This window comes from Phyllostomus hastatus, unplaced genomic scaffold (genome assembly GCF_019186645.2).
Source record: "Phyllostomus hastatus isolate PE091 unplaced genomic scaffold, TTU_PhHast_1.1 phas_contig_34, whole genome shotgun sequence".
Lineage (NCBI taxonomy): Eukaryota > Metazoa > Chordata > Mammalia > Chiroptera > Phyllostomidae > Phyllostomus > Phyllostomus hastatus.
Genome location: NW_025333857.1, coordinates 23,481,169 through 23,486,571, shown reverse-complemented (window position 1 = coordinate 23,486,571; position 5,403 = coordinate 23,481,169).

Genomic DNA, 5,403 nt, shown 5'->3' with positions numbered 1-5,403 from the left:
ATGTTTGCCTCCTTTTTCTTGCTTATAAAGAGATAAAGAGATATAAATATAATATAAAGAGATAACATGCCATTTGATACTTCATTTGTGCTGTGCTACCAAAAATATGTATTCCAGAAAGTGTACCTTACTCTGACATTTATGTCACTGTCTTGTTTCCTCTATAACACTGAAGTGGTCTGAAAATTTAGAGGGTTGCCTTACCCGAATGTATTTCCTAATCTCCCACCCTCAAATGTTACATGTTGTACATTCGATAAATACTTGTTGAAGGCATGAATGAAAGAAAATAGTCATAGAATAGATATTCTTTTTAAAAAGAAAAAAGCTTAAACAAAACTTGATGGTATGGACAACATAATGAGGAATATAGAATTGATTCAAGAAAATTCCCTTCAGTCTCTCCATCACCACAAAGACAAAATCTCTTTGTGTTTACTCTTTTAAAAGGGAAGTAAAATATGATGCAGGGAGATTATGTTAGTTGTTTCTGTTTTTTTATTTCTCTCCCAAAGCCTCTACAGATGCTTCATTTTCTAGATTAGTAACTGCTGTCCTAATGGAGGCAGGTGAGAGGGTCCCTAGGGAAGCAGAAATGGGGGTAAGAAAGATTCCACTTGACAAAAAGAATTGGTTTGGGTTTTGTCTGGAGGGAAAAAAGAAAAAAAGTGTCATTGACCCAATCTTGTCTGCCATCTAGTGTTCATTTCTGAGATGTCCTGACTAATTCTGTGGTTCTCTTATATCAAGGACTGTTTTTTCTTTTTAACCTTTTTTTTTTTTCTTGAAGACCATAGCCTTAGATTTTATTTACTTTTAGAGAGAGGGGAATGGAAGAAGAAGGAGAGGGAACATAGATGTGCAAGAGAAACATGGATCAGTTGCCTCTCATGTCCCAATGTGGGGACCTGGCCTGCAACCCAGACATGTGCCCTGACCAGTCACCCCTTAATCCAACCGATGACCTCTTAATTCACAGGCCAGTGCTCAATCCACTGAGCTACACCTTCCAGGGCTTAAACCTTTAAAACAAAAAACTGTATTGATTTTCAGAGAGAGAAACAAGGAGGCCAGAGAGAGAGAAAGCGAGAGAAAGAGAAATATCAATTTGTCCGTGTATTTATGCATTCAGGTGTTGAGTCTTGCATGTGCCCTGACCTGGGATCAAACCTGCAACCTTGGCAGATTGGAACAATGCCCTAACCAACTGACCTACCAGGCCAGGGCTCAAGGACTGTTTTTATTAATGTACTGTTAGGTACCAGATTTTAAGAAAATTTGGTTACCAAAACAAATACAGTTTTAGAAAGTAGTAATATTTTTGTTTTAATCACAGACATAAAATACTGCCAAAACAGGACTTTAGGTCAGCATGTTAATATTTCTTAAAGAAATGATTCCATAGTGAAGTGATGTAATAGTAATTAAAACAAATAATACTCAGGTTACCTTCTGCATTGTTATTTTTATGATAATGCTTTTCAGGTAACACAGCAGATAAGATCCTCTTACTGTGTATCGTCAGTGTGCTGGACTCTACAAATATTTCATTTAAGCCTTACAATTCATTGAATTAAATTCTATTTCTTCTTGCCTCCAGGTTTATTGGGGTATAATTGACAAAATTTAAGTATTCCTAATACCATTTTACAGATGAGAAATTGAGGTCCAGTGACTGACCTTTATGTCAAAGAGCAAGTTAGCTAAAGAACCCACATCTGTCATACTCAAAGTTCATGCGTTTTCATCTACACCACAATGCCTAGCAAACTTCTGAAATTCAGGGGAAGGCTTGCAATCCCTTTACTGCTTTCATATTCTGTTAGAAACACTAACCAACTGCATTTGGAAATGACTGCATTATAAAAACCATTCAAACCACTACATTGGTCTGTAGAACCACTTAAAACAAATTGTGCTCTTGAGACCTGAACCAAATTATCCAAAATTCTAAGTTAAAAACACTAGGGTGGTTTTATTCTTGACTTTTGCTAGAATAAATTTATAAAGTGTATGAGTTTTTAAGTTATAGTTCAGCTGCAACACATTTCAATTGAAACCCCATATTTTACATTACATTGACTTAAACCCTTAGCTCTTTCATATTATTTTAGTAATCCAGATTCTTATATAGAGTCAAATATGTTATGCCCTCCAAATCCCAATTTTACCTTGTGTTCAAACTGTTTTCATCACAATAGATTGAAAATACACACAATTAGTTTTAATTTAAGCAAAGTGTTCAATTTCCTAGTTTCATTACATAATAAATTTAATCACCTTTTGAAACTTGACAAATTATTTGTCATACGACTCTCTAGTTTGGAATAAATAATTTAAAGAAGCAATATGATTCATTGATTAACATTTATGAAAGAAAAGAGGACACATTGATTTGACACCCAGCTTTTTGCAACCTGAGCTTCTGTTCTTAGGCAAGGTTATTTTTCTTTAATCCTGACAGCAATTCTGCAAGGTTTGTAATAATCATGTGATATTGAGGCAAACTACTGTTCCAAGTAACCCACATTTTAAGGGGCTCAACAAAATAAAGATTTATTATTTATTGTTCATTTCATAGTCTAACATGGATTGGTAGTGGTGTTGAACGCAATCATTCAAGGGACCAGGCTTCTTCTGCCTAGTGCTCTACCACTGTTGAGGCATGGAGTCTGGCTTCAGGGCCAAGTTTCTTACCCATTCCTTGCCTGTGGCTTTTTCTAATGAACCCAAAGTTGGAGTTCTCTTTGATCCTAAGATTTTTTAGTTGCTTTAATTTTAGACATACAGTATTGCCAAAAATAGGACTTCAGATCAGCCAATTAATATTTCTAAAAGAAATAATCTCATAGTGAATTTATCTAATAGTAATTAAAACAAATAATACTCAGGTTATATAAAGTTGATTTTAAAATAGTTTAATTCATAGAATATTCAACATCATACATAGTCATTCATTCTGTCAAATCATCTTTCTGGCTAATACTCCACAAATACATTCAAGCAAAAATATTCAGAAACAAACTTTTCACATTTCATACATTTTTATGAATTGAAGTTTCATGACAACACTTATGAAATTATGTAGTTACAAAGATGCATGTGTATATGTACTTTAATTCATTGGCAAAGGGCAATTGTTCTTGGTATCTTGAACACACGCATTTATTTTTAATTTAACAAACTATAATACAACTGTAGCATTCCAATTGCTTTTAATTTCTTTCTGTTTTTAAGTGAAAGTATCATTTTTTAAAGATTTTATTTATTTATATTCAGAGAGAGGGGAAGGAAAGAAGAAAGAGAGGGAGAGAAACATCTATGTGCGAGAGAAACCTAGATTGGTTGCCCTGGCATGTGTCCTGATTAGGAATGGAACTGGCAATCTTTTGGTCTGCAGACTCAATTCACTGAGCCACACCAGCCAGGGTACAAAATAATTTTAATTTTTAAATTTTGTACAGTAATTTACTTTCATTGAGAAAATTCTGTATATTTTTACTCATTTAGATCAGGGGTTGGCTTTTCCTGTCAAGGTTTAGATAGTAAATATTTTAAACTTTGTGGGCCAGTATCTAACACAAATACTTAATTCTGCCATTGTAGTTCAATAATAGCCCCAAACAATACAGGCCATGGCTGTGTTGCAATAAAACTTCATTTACAAAAACAGTTCGTAGACCAGATTTGGCCCATGAGTATAGTTTGCTGACCTCTGATTTAAACTGTCAATAGAACCTAAATAATATTAAAATCTTAATTACAACAACATAGTAAATTTGCTTAAGTGGGGGACAATAAAATTAATATGGAATAAAAAACAGTTTATGAATTATGTGTCTTAATTTTATTACTCCTCCAAACAATCAGCAGTCCATCAGCAGAACACCTGAACAGGTGTATATTAGAATCAGGGTGGTGGGGGAGGGGGAAGATTAAGAATCAGTAGCAAGTGAAGGAGGAGAAAATCCAGACAATACGTGTCCTAGAGGTGAAGTAAAGGAAGGATGTCAGGAAGAAAGACACCTTATGGACTGGTGGAGAGAAAAATCTAGTGAATTATTAGCTTTGAGGAATAATGGGAGATAAGTTATTGAGGTAGTAATTATAGACAATTTATACATGCCAGCATGATGTTTGTTACTCATTGCTCTTACTGTGATATTCATGTCTCCTTGCCTCTTATGTAGAGTTAGAAGCCTGATATTATACACTTTGGGTAGGAATACACCCAAGTGTGTGCTAGTGTAAAGCAAATTCAAATAGTTTTTTTGCCTTACAACCATGAATAAATATCACGTTCCCTTTATCCTCACTGTGCCTTCTTAAAACCAAGAAAATATTTGGGATTAGAGACCACAGAAGTTTTCAAATAAGCTGAAGTTCTTGAAATGGAATCTCTACTAAAGTACAATATAACTGAAATAGGAAACAGCAATTAGACTATGCCCCAATCCATTGACTAGCTTTAAGACTGGGCTAATTTTTCTGAGTAGGAAACACTATAGAAAAAAGTCCCAAGGGGCCTGCCAGTTGAGACCCTTTCAGGCAATTAAGAAAATTCACCTTACCTTCGCTGAACATTTGCATATTGTGTCACCTGTCTCTGGCAGTATAAAGAGAACTAAATTTGATACCTTGAAGTCCTGATTTTTTTTTAGTGCGAAAAAACGAAGTCTGCAATAACCTGACTTTGATACAGTAAGTGGAACTGGGGTGCACCAGAAGTTCCAATTTCCTCAATCTCAGCCCCAAATGGAATCGGTCCAAGTGTTCCTGAGAAAGTATCTGTTCATGTTCCCCATCTGAAGGCTCAGCACCTGCGGGGACAGAACGTACTGCACACAGGTACCTCCCAAACATTGCACTTGCACTCTCTCAAGCTTACAACATCGTCACCGCTCCAGTGACCCCTGTAAGGGATCCAAGCATGGATTCTTGAGCCCACCCAGGACCTTCCCACTTAACAGAGGCTGCCCGGTCTTGCAGGAGACCCACCACAAGAGGCGATCCCCGGGATCTAGGCCAAGCCCGGGGGCTGCACCTCTGACCGCTCCAATCCCAGTGCATTGGCATAGAAACCATTAACAAGTGGGGCGTGCTGACTTCGGCAGGATCTCCCCTAAAAGAATGCGCGAATGACTGGGTATCAGTTCCTCCTGCCTTCTCAAATATCTCCCCATTCTGTGAGGGCTGGGTCAATCACGCTCCACAAGAGCAGGACATTTCGAGTCTGTGGCTTTAAGTCAGATACGGCGGGGAGCCCACCCAGTAAAACCTGGGGTGTACCCGCAGTCAGTTGACCCACGTGACTCGACAGGGCCGGGCCTAACCGTGTTAGCTCTCCCGGGAGGATATAAGGTCATATGAGGCATCTTGATCCCAGCAGATCACGTGACGTCT